The following is a 13,833-nucleotide window of genomic DNA, read 5'->3' on the forward strand; positions in this document are numbered from 1 at the left end:
CATTACCCATATGTAACGTCGGCGTGTTAAACCCCATAATTTGCGATTAGTCCAGCTCCTTTCGAAGGGCTACACCAGAGAAAGATGTTTCTACCGAATATTGAATTTTATTTTGCTACTAAGTCATATATTGCCTTTCTTCGCAGACGCTCAAGCTGCATAGCTGCATCTAGTTCATTTGTTCTGCAAACTTTGACTATTAACACACCAAATCATCCCTTCCTTTAATGTATTGTCACACTTCAAAAAGAAGATTCCACCGTGATCTCAACTCCATAACCGTGGACGTCCGGCCTTGCTATTGCAAAAGCACTAGGTCTGCCCTGCGAATAGGATTGCTCTACTGTATTGGTTGGCAGTATTCTTAGTTACAACAGTTTTTCCGTCACGAACAAGTACTAACCAAACCTGTACCACCTAGAGAATTTATTGGGGTCATTGCAGCTGTCTAGAGATAATTCGTCTAAGATACACGCTATGGGTAAGTCATTGCTGTAGGGTTTCCCAATGTCGACAATTACCTAAACCTGAAGGCTTCCATGTCTGATTTTAATTTTTATGGGCTTTTGTACACCATGTAGATTGTGCTTTCATTAGGGTTGTTTACATAATACATCCCCATAGTCCATGGCCCTCAATTAGGAATCAAACAATAGAGATCATACGCGCCCTTGACGACGTTGGTCACGTTGTGTGAGGTTTGGGACTCGCACGAAACGGCAAGTCACCATGAAGTAGTTTGCCAATACATCTGTATGGGAATGCGCCGGTGGGGAGTACGTAACGCTAAGTCAGTTTTACGACTCGCCGAAATTAGAAATACCCCATGAGCAAGCATACGATCACACAGTTACGCCGGCATGTGCTACAAAACTTGTGAGGCTGACGCTACGTAGCCGTAACGTTCAGCCTGAAAATGGGTCGAGCGTTTGCAATGCGTTTCTGACTCGTAGCTTTTTTAAAGACGATAATTGTTTTGGGGGCTACTTAAACGCAGAAATTTTGGTCGGTTTGTATGTCTGTCTTTTCACCTGTTTCTGACTCGTAGCTTTTTTAAAGACGATAACTGTTTTGGGGGTTACTTAAACGCAGAAATTTTGGTCGGTTTGTATGTCTGTCTTTTAACCTTTTGTCTGTCTTTTCATTCAGCCACCCAGCCAAAGTGAAACAGGAGCTGCGCAATAGTTTGATTTCCCACAGCTAATAACGTCGAGTGTCAATGTTCATACTTGTCAACATTGCTGACCTGTGAGGGCTCCGCTGTTGTATTGGTTACAGTCATGCTTTGTCTTGGGTGTGCCCTGAGTGCACCCCCCCCCCCCAAAAAAAAAGTCTCCAACCTCTAAATAACAAGAAAAACAATTTAAGAAAACACCTCAAACGTTATCTGGATAATACTCAACCCACGTCATGGCCACTACTCGCCATCCACTTTATCGCTCATCTTTATGATGTCAGAGGGACGTTTTCCTTGTATTAGCGGTAGCTATTAATACCATCGTCTAAAAACAACACAGAGATTGTTGTGGGGCTTTAGGGTAATTATATCGTAACTTTTGGCTGCTATAATGAGTATCGTACAATAGCTGCTTTCCTAATTTTTAAATTACCGCATGCATTGTGTAGGGATAATCTTTACACCTTTTCAACATTTGTAATAGTGCGTTGACGTAATGACCTATTTTCCAGCCGCACTGAACTTAGGTGAGGTATAGAGCCAATTTTTTATAGTTAAGACTACGTTCCCTTCAAGAGGTCTTGAAAATCGTTCAGCACCATGGCACTCTCAGAGGGCGAGCCTTTTACGCAGCTTCGCACGTGCCAACGGACAACCATATACTCTAGAGAGAGAAAGATAGAGTAAACTTGTTTTTTGCAAAAAGCAATGTGGTGGAGGCCTCAGTCGAAGCCACCTTGAGTTTTCCTACCCCCAACAGCCAGTTATCCAGCAGGCTCTGATCATTGAAGTAGGAGCTGCTCAGTGCTCTCTCGCACAGGTCCTAAGTAGAGAAAAAGCACTGTCGACGGCGCATTGCAAATGAAACCGTAAAGTGCACGTTGAATATCCCGAAAAATTGCTGTTGATGGCTTTCTCTGTGAGCAATAGGAAATAAATTGTCTTCCATGATGATAATATACATGGTTTATAAATATTTCCGTTTTTCTGCAGGTATCAGTGTTGGGCAGACTCGGAAAAGAAACTTCTGTTCCCACTTGCTAAGAACTGAGTACGTTTTCCCCTCCCTAGATGCAAAAAAATCGTCATAAACGTAGATGCTCTTGAGTGAGCGGCAAGTTTCTCAGACAATAGTCAATTCCCAGCTGATACGAAAAAAAAAAATCTCCGGGGATTTTTTTTTAAATTAGAACAATACATCGCTACTTGCAGTCGATTGCATTGTAAGGTGTGCTGTAAAAGAAGCTCCAACATGCGTATAATATTTGTTCTGAGAAGAACACAAACTTAAATCAACAAAGCAAGCCTATCTTTTATTTTGAGGCCAAGAAAAGAAGGAAGGTCCTCACATATTCTTCCCGTCTAATTTATCATATCCGCCGATATTCTGGACAACATGAAGCCTACTTCTGCTTTGTGTAAAAAGAGAATGACGGGGGGCATTGGGCGCTGCAACCTAAAGCCTATTAAAAAGAAGAATGACGTAAGAAACAGCAGACCTAAAGCATTACATTGCATTCTGGCTTAAAAAAGGACAGTTTATCAGGGCATTTGGGTTCAAACATTTTTGCGTCGTGATAAGGAAAAATGGCTGCCTTCAACTACTCAAGACTCGTCGCCTTAAGCTTCTTGTTTCTAATTGCGACAGTGGCAGGAGGTTCAGATGATTCCGACGAAGATGAAGAAGAATCTCCGCAACCTACTCCACCGACCGGAAATGCTCCGAGGTCAGATTCGCGATCACCATCAGCAACTGCCACTGCAACAGGAAACGGAGAACGTGGTTCGCCGTCGAGATCTACCTCTACAGCAGGCAGCGCATCACCTTCAGGAAACGTTGGTAGCGGCCCCTTTGTTTGGAGTATATTTCCACCATGGTGCCGTCTCTATCCGTTTCGCCGAGGAATGCGAAGACGTTAGTAACACCCTTTCTTCTTTTAAATATAATTAGCAGTTGTGTTGCGTTGAAACAAAAAATGCTCCGCAAAGGAACAGTTATCAAAGCGTCGAATGCCTTTTAATATACAGTTGGCAGGCTTCTTAAGCTAAAAGCAGGTAGAGCCCCGACCCACGAAGTTATAAAAGAACTATTTGCGTACCTTTAGTATTACGCCCGAATGACCTAGATAACTGGCTGATATCAAAGGATATAGGAGAGGAATATGACTCCGCGCAATTAGGCCTACCGTGAAGAATATATTTGAACATATTGCCCCCGTAAAAGGACATATATTTCGAATATTGTGCATTACGTCAATATAATGATGCCCCAAACGGCGTTCTTCAACCTATGAGATCAAGACATCAGAAATGATACTAAATATTAAGAAACGTGGAGAAACAATTAGCAAAACAATTACACGAAATTACTTCAACAAAAGAAGGCATGCTGATATCCGGCTGCTCCAATTTGCATTTAGCTTCGAACGTTCCAATCTGTCAAACTTGCATTAGAAACATTTTTTAAAATATTTCCGAGCCTACTCGCCGGATTCATCAAGGGTGACAAATTTAGGTAAAAGCGCCTGTTAAAAACGGCCCCTGTTGGGTGGTTTTTTGCCGCGAATTTCTGGGGACCATTCGCGTAACGTGCTGGCGACTACACGAATGAAACCGAATTACGGCCGCTGTAAAAAAAATAAGTAAATAATATGTCCAGAAGACATGAGTCCTCAAGGGATTTTAACACGTGTCGCCATAGCAGTAGCCAACTACGGTAACTACAGTAGAACCCCGCTCTTACGTTCCCCAGTGCTACCGCGTTCTTTTACCTCTCAACATTTTCACGGGACTTCACTCGTTTAATCTGCCTCGACTTTTCTGAAAGTTCGGTATCCGCAAGTTGTGTCGCCTATCGGGCTTCTTCCTTTTTCTGGTGTCTAACGCACTTTTCAAGTTCAGTACCCGTGAAGCCCAAATGGGTTCCAAGGAGGATTATCTTCTCCAAATCTATTTTACATAAACATATAAGCACTCAAAAAAGTACACAACCGACGCTTGCCAAAAGCGGATAGCGGCAGCACTTGCGTGCACAATCCAGCAACTGTTCTTCTTTCTGATGGTCGCGAAGCCTTTACGCCGTGTAAACAAACCACTCTGGGCTCTTTCCCATATCTCCGCGCGTGCTCATTTCAAAGTCTTTTCGCTGATCCCAGTGGAAATTTTGCCACCGTTTGGTGTTTATTGGTGTAGAGGCCGCAGCCCTCGACCGATTAACCCGTGACAATGGGCTTGACCATTATTACTGGGCTGTCGGCAATAGCTAGCGCAGAGAGTGAGCCGGAGCCCGGAATAGACAACCACATTTTCTTTATACCACGCATGGCAAAGACAAAAACACCGCAGACCACTTGTCGAAGCGAAAGTACCACTGTAATTTAACGTGTAAGCTCGGTACGTAAACGGAAACACGAGTAGGTAATCACGAGTAGGTAAACCCAATTCATGCAATTGGAAAACATGTGCACTGCTACAAGCTAATATCAACTGCTGGTCAGAGTCTTTGTAGTTCGTCTGTAGAACTAAGTGGCTAAATTCCTGAAAAAAAGAACAGGGAAGTTTGCACTCACGCCCAAGACGTGAATGATAAAACTATTGTAAGCGAGTACTGTAGGACACATAGTCAGTTTCAGTACTATTTATTATTGGCATAGTTGCGGTGCGAACAATCGCCGTCATATGCACCGAATAGGTTGTCGTGCTGTTCGCGGTGAGTGGTGGATGCAATTCAATCCTCAGCAGTGTAGACTTCCACTAGCCCAAGTGCGGAAGCTTGCACTAAGTGCTTCAGGGCTTGAAACAAGCCCTAGCTGCAGGATTTATTTATAGTGACCTCTTAAGGACACGTTACCAAGCATTTGTACAAATTTGATATTGTTTATTTACATGTTCCGACTTTGCTTCGCGCTGTTCTAGTAGCAGTCATCGTCATTTGCATCTATACCGAGCGCCAAATACCTTTGTATTTGGCGCTCTTTGCCCATGTCGGCCTTGCGCCATTAAACTTAAACCATCATCATCATCTATACCGTGGTGTGCCTTATGCCAAGCATTACAGGCGCGGTAGCGCTTGACGACAGCGCTTGAAGTTTTTTTTTTGCTAAAGCCACGGCGAGCGCCTCGCGGCGCTCCACTTTTTCTTGGTATTTTTTCCTTCAGCATCGGACTCACCTATTGTACAAGAGCTCCTCCGTTATTATTACCCCTATCGGGCAATGGCGACACTCCTGCTGGTTTCCGAGTCGGTGGTCCAAAAACAGACGTCGGCGCGACGACCCGAGTAGACTCACCGGGGAGTGCTGGTGAGCCAGAAATGTCTGACGGGTTTGCGCTGGTGGCCTCCCAAGAGGGCGGTTCCGGAGAGCTTCTGCAGACGTGTTGCCCGTAGTTGAGACCAAAGTGGGGGGTGCATGCGTGTTCCATTTTTATTGCATCGTCGCCCCCTGCTTCTTGTATGCTCTCGCCGTAAAACATTCTTTTCGTTCTGGTTTTGTTTCTGTTTTCTTCCCTAGCGGGGGTTGCTATAATTCAAAGTCAAATTCAAAGTTATGTTTACTTCAACATATTGACTATGTTGAGGCCACAGGCAAAAATCGATCTTGGGCTTGAAGAGGTCTGTTCCCCATATGCATTTCAGCCGGCAGTTGCAGGATACATTCATACACAGTAAGAAAAAAAATTTGGCAGATTAATTCAAAGAAAATAAAAGAAAACATTTTTATACAAGGAAATTGCTCCCGCGTAGCTTATTTGGTGATGTCTACCGTCTTCTCGTCAGGGTTGACTCAATTGAATGCCGCATGGTATCGGGTGGCATTTTTTTACATGTCGCTGTATGCAGACGTGTCGGGGCGTCGTCGGCAGGGAGGCGCAACTTGATTGATTGATTGTAAGGTTTAACGCGCCGACGCAACGCAGGCGATGAGGGGCGCCGTAGTGAAGGGCTCCGGAATAATTTTGACCACCTGTGGATCTTTAACATGCAGTGAAATCTCGTACACACGGGCGTTTTTGCTTTTCCCCTGCATCAGAAAAGCGGCCGCCCGGCCGGGAATCGAACCCGCGACCTCGTGCAACGCGCAACTTCGCCAGGGTACTGTTACTACTGTGATTGGTAATTAGTGGCCTACCAATACCGTTTATTTTGCCAAGACGTGCCCTGGAAAACCTTACTGAGGCAATACTATGCCACCCATGCTTAGGACGTGGACAACGTTGCACTTTATAGCGCGCAATAAGAAACGTGTTCTCGAGCGCGTCGCTTGTTCGAGCTACAGAGCGGCAGATTCGGTTGCCGCTAATGGCTGTGAGCCGCAGTGTAACCAGCGCCATTGTGTAGCCGACTGCTGCCCCTTGAAAACTGTTGCACCCTGTCTGACATTCCGGTAGGCGAACGATAAAATGCATGAGACATGAAAGCACAGGAAGATCGAATGCATCCTAAGAACACCGCCCTATGTTCCGGCGGATATACCTATGCAGTGCATCGATGCATTCAACCACCGCTCCCGTGCTCCGTTTATTTCGCGTGGACCTGTCCATGAAATTGTTTCCTTTGTGCTGTAGAATTAGAACTTAGGTCAATTTTAAGTACTATAACGAAGTATCGAGCTAGCAACTAGTAATGCGAATGCTGGCATGGACAATGTTCGTAGTCCGTTAAAATATCATTGTGAGGACAGGAAGCAAATATGAAATATTTTTCACAGTGCAGTAAAAAAAAACACCGTTGAAATTTCCTATTGTAAGCTCAAGTAGAAATTTCTGCGTCTATCCTGCCATTGCTATTAACTGTTTCCCTGTTGGAGGTGATGGCACAGCATCGCCATCATTTACTGTATACCTACAGTCACCTTGCAGGATAATATCTAAAGAAAGGGAAAATACAAAATTCAACGATTGGTGATCATCAATGGTACATGCATGTACGTGAGGCGGGTTTATTATAAAATGTCAGCAACTGAGGGAAATTGATATACTTAAAGCAGGAAACGTAACAAATAAATCTAACAGCAACTGAAAAAAATCTGCTTAGCGGATTGAATATAAAAAGGTGCGTTCGTTGACTGGTTTTCGGCCGGTTATTAAAATCAATATTGGCTGTAGGTAAAAAAATATTTCATTTATGCACTTGTTTGCCTATGTATGCGGTGTAAACGGAATGAGTTGAAGAGGCTACCCGATAAACACGCAGGAGGCAGAAGAACTGTGGTGCATTATGAGGGGGAATTATCATATAGTTTTTGTAAAAGAGGGAGCCGATGAAACTTTCAGTGGATTTCGAGGAAGGGAAGGTTGACAGATAATTGACCAGTGAACCAGCGTGAGTTGTACTGTGAAAAATAAACCAAGGCTACGATTTTGAATAATTTCAAGTGAATAATTAACTTCGATGAGGGATCCCAATAGCCAATGCCAATAGCCGAACTCTCGTTTGGTACTGCTGCCAGCCCTGTCGACATCGTGGTCGGAAGAAACAGCGGGCACAGATTGAACAATAGAATATCGGTGTTGGTTTTATTGGCGAAGATACTCCAAAATGTAAATTCGTGACTTTGCCGCTCTCAGGAGGCGAAATCCAAACAATCAAGATAAGGTGCAGACAATTTATAGGTAGCATTACCTTTTGCTGCCAAATTTTTCCGAATTCTCCGCAGGTTAACGATAAGAATGACGAGCAGAATATGACTGAAAAATTTTCTTATGGAAGCCTTTCACAGTGAGGTGTACTCTTGAAAGCTTGTGCGTTGTCTCAATCGGGAGAAGATTTTGCTAAGTTAGATTTTATCAAGAGGCGCTTTTTTTACACCCGACTCAGGAATTAAGAGTACCACGGTCTTCCGGTGCTCCAGCGAACGCTAAGTAGTTGCGCATGTTTGTCAATGAGGGACAGCGTCTTGTTTTTGTGCAGCACCCAGGTTGTTGAACTATTCTGCAAGTAGAAAAGTGAAAAAATGTGTCATAAAAAGTTCCCAGATGTGCGACATTTAAAGAAAACGCCGCATTATTCTAATCGAAAACGTACTTATTCATATGTTACCACGTATGCAAAAAACTGAAAATGATATTTACGGACATATACTCACTGTCAGGTTGTATGCATTAAACCAATTTCATTAACAAAGTGGGTTCGTACCCCCAGTAGGTCTTGCAAATTGTTGGGTGTAATGAAACATCAGAAGCCAAAAAACTAAAATTTTAGGAAAGGCCTAAATGAATAGTCAGATTACGGCAATCAGTATTACGGAATTTATGTCGCCACACGGGGAGAAATTGGCACCAGGACAACTGGAGCTTACTTCGAGTGGTATCATGAGAATACGGTCAAATAAGTTAACAGTGCAACCTTGCTCTACCAAACAAAAGAGTGAGAAAAACATTACCGAAATCTTCTAACACATGAACGAGAAAGCCAAGAGCAGACACTGGGATCATCAGTCAAGCTCATGATAATCTAAAACAGCATAGGTATGTCCATTGCAGCACGAAAGTGTCCAAAACGAACCTGTAACCTCCTCTGCATCGCGCTACTTTAGTTCATTCTTTGTCTGCAAAATTCCTTATTTCGCTTTAGCTTTGGGCGAGGAAGGCACCCAAACCTATATCACTGGCGTACGGGTGCATTTCTGGTTCGGTGGTCCCGTCAAAATGGTTGATGGGTCGGACGGTCGGTTGTTCGTTCAGTCGGGCCCTCCTCTTTATAGGTATTAAATTCATTCCGGTTAAAAATATTGCGGAATAACTCTTAGTATTTTTAAGCTTGAAAATTAGTTTAATGTAATGGTTTGATGCGGGCAAAATAAATGGAACCATTATTGTCCATTTGTTTGCAGGTTGCCGCTATGGGGAACGATGGAGTTGGTGCGGAAACTGCGGAGAGCACAAGTGTGGGCAAAGGCCACCCTACCGCTGCTCTCCTCGTTGCGATCCCCCCAAGTGCGTCTGCCAGGCTTGGTGGTGCAGAAACAAATATGGGAACTGCGTGTACGAAGGGCCGTACTGGTTGAGGCGTTGGTAACATAAGTCGTAGCTACTGAAGAAGCCTCTTGAAAATGTGTGCGTTTGCTGAAGCAGCAATTTTGTATAAAGCTATATCCACAAAAATATCATAAAGTAACTGTAGCTAAAAAAATTGTCAGTATTTGTGTTAAGGGCGGTTACACGTAATGCTCATTCTTTTAAATTTATCACATCGGCTTTCTTTGGCGTTATGTTCAGGCATTCCAAGGCATTTACACCTTTACCGCGCATGCATTTGGAACACCTTATTACGAAGGTTGTCAACAATAGTCCGCGCTTTGAAAATAAATTGATTGATTCAATTCCTACATTGTGCATTGTTTTGCCTTGAAGGAAGATTTTAGAACACAAAAATAAAAAGCCTGATTACGACATGGTACCCCCCAAAAAATCATTCAAACATTTTTCGCTGATTACAACAGATTTGTTAGAAATTTGTGTCTATAGAACGAAGTATTGAAACATTGCCGTAATAAAAAAAGTAGACACAACATCATTTATTTTTCTGGCACTGAGACAGATACGCCCACCTAAATACGTCATGATGTATTCATTTGGCTGAGCCGTCACCCTTTTTTGTTTCCATATATTTTTGTTTCTAGCAGAAAAAACGCCCCTAAGATACGGCGCATGCCAAGGAAAGAAATGCTATCACACGGAAAGAAAACCTGAGAACAGCATCCTTTCCACTGTGTCGCTTTGCGACAGAACCGCCGTGATCTAGACGTCGCTGAAGATTTCTGCGCCAAGGTCACAGCCTTGTCCGCTCCAGTCTTACCTGCCAGACTGACCGATGTCTCTCTGCCCTCGGCAAGTGGGACCATCATGGACAAGCCATTCACAATGGCAGAAATATTTTCTGCCTTGTCTTCCGTAAACAAGGCTTCTGCACCGGGTCCAGGTGGCATAAGCTATGCAGCTTTGTCACACGTTTGAGACAAAGCTACGCGCTTCCTTCTCGGAACATACAACCGAGTGAGAGAGACACTTATTTGGATATTGTTGTGGTAGCTACCGAGAGTTTTTTCGGTGCGAGGCGGCCATTAGCGGATCTCGAATCCAGGTAAGATCAATATTTGTGTCCGGCTCCTGATTGTAGCCGAGCCTCGTGGGAGATGGGGTGTCATTCACAAGGTTGAATTGATGGAGCCTCCTAAATGCATCCAATTTATGCCCTAACGGTCATCTAAAATGGAAGATTGGGTGAGTCCGTACATGTTCATAGTAACAGCGCTAACAACGAGACAAAGAAAAGAGGGCACAAACACAGCGCTGTGTTTGTGACCTCTTCTCTTTGTCTCCTGTTCTTAGCGCTCTTATTATGAATATGACTACAGGGGATGTTGGAGTGTAGCCCCAGGTGGGGTGTGGAGAGTTGAAATTGTCAAGCAATAGGAGCGCGTTTGAGCTACGAGTTGTATTATACATCGTATGGTGGGCGGGTAGCGTGGCGGTTGTTTGTTTGGGCGGCCAATAGCAGTTTACAATAGTTATGTCATGACCGTCAACCATCGTAGTAGTAGCTACGTGCTCTTTTTCACAGGTATTAAGATGCGTCGTTTCGATCTGGATGGTAGGGAGCGTCTTGTCTACGTAGGTGACTGTCATTGTAAGCGGCTTGGATAGCGGTTGCGACCCTTTCCTATTTGGGGTAATATTTGGCTGACCACAGCGATCACATCCCGGGGGAAAAAAGTCTCCGTTAGTTTCTTGTAAGGTAAAAATATCCGGTTTGTTGTTGTTGATGAGCATGTGTTGAAATAAGGCACTGTGTTTTCGGCGGAGGCCTCTACAGTTCCATTGCCTTACTGTGAGCCATGGAGGGTTAGAGGTGATTGGGAGCGCATCCTAGACATGTTCTGCTTTCATTGGCTCTGGTGGGCAGGGGTATGGCACTTGCGGGGTATGGCACTTGCGGAGGAGCTCCTTTTATACGACTTGTAGATGTGCTATTTACTGTTATAGCGTGTTCTCCATAGGGACGAGAGCTTGTGGAATAATGGAGGCCAAAATGTGCTGTAACGGCTTTGGGAGTGTCTGTTGGATGGTCTTATGCACCTGCTGTGCTGTTGCTGATGGGGATTGGTGGTTGCAAATTTTGTATTGTGTTAGGGCAAAGTGTGTTTAACGTGGGTAGCTTGAGAATTGGGGGTTTAATAATTAGGGAGGAATAGGGTCTACCTGGGACGATCACCTGTTATGGATATTGCCTTTCTTGTAGCGGATCTTGGTGGGGCTGGGAAGGTGAATTCGCTTGAACAATGGAGCGAGCCTGTTTGGAGGCTTCGATGTGAACCCTTTTCTGTCCATGCCTCTTCGTTTGTGGATAAAGCCTGCTCGATGTGCCCGAACAGTGGTTACGGCTGCGGATGCAGTGTTTTGAATGATCCCGGCTCTTGCACTGTTCGTGTGACCGGGACAGAAGGGATGTGGCAGGATGTCTCTTGAGATTGGTCAACCAAAAAATCCATCACGAGATAGCTTCGCGTTCAACCACCGTCGTCATCTTCCCGTAAGGGAACCGCCGAAGAAGGAGAAGACAAAGCTGCGAAGAGGAGGACGAACGCATTGCTCTCAGCCGGTGCAGCAATGTCAAGAACCTTTACCTCACCTACGCCTACGGAGACTACCGAATCTACCACGGACACGACAACATCGACAAGAACATAATGGACGAGTTTCTGCGCCTCGAAAACCACCACCTACTCATCGTAACACAACAGTACTGGCGTGCCTTTGCCACCGGTGTGGATCCGGACGCGGAATTCCCTCTGGCGCTAGTAAACACCAGATCACTCAACATAACGGCAACACAACGGAACCACACGGAACCGCCACGATGCTTCGCATCCTCATCAGGGTTCCCCACGGGAAGATCGTGTAATTTTGTTGCCAAACTTTGTGTCCGTAGAATAGAGGCGAATATAGTACTCTGGTAGTGACTGTACCTTAATATTGTTAGCTCGTCTCTCCGAGATAAATATTTGTGTCCGTGGTTGCAGAGTTTCCCAGGCGCCGGTCTCATGTGTGGGGTGCAAGTCTCAAGTCCTAGCCAATAAAACCACCACACCTATTAAAGTCAACATTATAATTGCAAACGAGAAATACCAGTTTCCATTTGATTCAGAATGCTTCAAAAGGGTTCCGCTCTTAAAAAACAAGAAGCACTATTCGAACCACATAATAGAATACGAATTTTTGTTGTATAAATTCCTGAATATTGCTTTTGCGTGGACGGCTCAAGAGAAGTGCATCAGTGTCCTAGAATTTTTTTATTTTCCTGCCTGTTTATGCTCTCTAAAGAATTATCACAATATTTGAATAAGAATGATCACAGTTGCCCTTTGGTATTTTTATGGTTGGTTTCCTCAAATCTACGTGGTTTTTTTATATACATTGAAGTTTTTAATGCATACTTGATCGCTAAAGATGATGTGTATACATCCGTGAGACAAATGTGAATAGCAGGGTTACTGCTTGTTTCCATTTTATTTATGGTTTACAGCATGTATCATAGCTTAGAAAACTGCGTCAAAATAACGCAGTCAGAAAAGAGACACAGAAAAAGACGGGATGCCCTTTGGCTGTCTGTATCTTTGTTTGGCATGTCACGCACTGTCTCTAATAATATGGCAAGCTTTAGCTTGTTGTCACGTTGCAGGTACATAAAAGTGGTCCATAATTTTGTCAGCAAACCTGTCTACGGCACTCTCGCCCCAATAACTTCTTGAGCCTTCCTCGTATATTTATCTCAAATTGGGCGACAGATACAGGTGTCTACCTATCATCGACATTTGTAGACTAAAAACACTCATCATTCATCGCGGTCATAACTAGTAATATGGCCATAAGCAGTCTATAAAAGTGCCCCGGTCATTTTGTTTCGGTATTTTTTTGCGAGAAGAAAACACTAAAGCACACGTAATACGTGAACTGGTACTGCGGTTCTAATATTTTTGGTTAAAAATCACCTAAATAATTTTTGCTGTGACGTAGATAGCAATATTAAAATGAGTATTTTACACTAAAATAAGTAACTTGGGAGCCCACTGTGAGTATTTAAAGCTTTTTGTGTCGTCTGCGACGTAAGATAAGGCTGTGTTGATAGCGCAGCCTTAAGAATTTGTGAAGAAAATTTTAAGCTGAAATGTTTTAAGGGTGAAATGTTTACGTGTGCACTGTCTAAACGTTAAAGCAAGATTTTATGCTGGCTGGAATTCGACCTTTTCATGTGACTTTTCAAAAAGTTCTTTCTGCAATAAAAACTTTTCAGAAACAAGCATGCTGTCGTGTCCACGACAAAGGTCAGAAGCAACGAACGTCTGGGTATAACGTACTTTAGGCCGCACGTGCCTTGTTTCAGTTCAGATATTCGAGCTTAGTGTTTTATGCGAATAGAGAGCCTCTTCTCAAATGCCGCATGGAACATTTTCGTTATTCGACATACACAATGTAAAGCAGCGACAGAATTTTAAAAAACAAAAACAAAATAGAAATTAGAAAGCCTTCGAATAACGTGGTGAATGCTCGTTTCTGCAGGACCACCTAGTTTATAATTTTAAGATAAAATGGAAGAACATCTTTGTCGCCTCGAGAATACAGAAAAAAAATTGCAAAAACATATCGCAGAGTAGCAA

The 13,833-nt window shown here is 43.7% G+C and overlaps 1 long non-coding RNA gene across 1 annotated transcript; it reads left to right on the top strand.

Moving 5' to 3' along the window:
* The first annotated feature begins 2,619 nt into the window (after positions 1–2,619).
* On the top strand, positions 2,620–9,506 carry LOC144163609 (uncharacterized). The gene is made up of 2 exons (XR_013320951.1): positions 2,620–3,092; positions 9,010–9,506. It is a non-coding gene; the product is annotated as an uncharacterized LOC144163609 (long non-coding RNA).
* Positions 9,507–13,833: the final 4,327 nt, after the last annotated feature.

This window comes from Haemaphysalis longicornis, unplaced genomic scaffold, assembly GCF_048455015.1.
Source record: "Haemaphysalis longicornis isolate Haplotype H1 unplaced genomic scaffold, Haemaphysalis longicornis Haplotype H1 scaffold_125, whole genome shotgun sequence".
Classification (NCBI taxonomy): Eukaryota; Metazoa; Arthropoda; class Arachnida; order Ixodida; family Ixodidae; genus Haemaphysalis; species Haemaphysalis longicornis.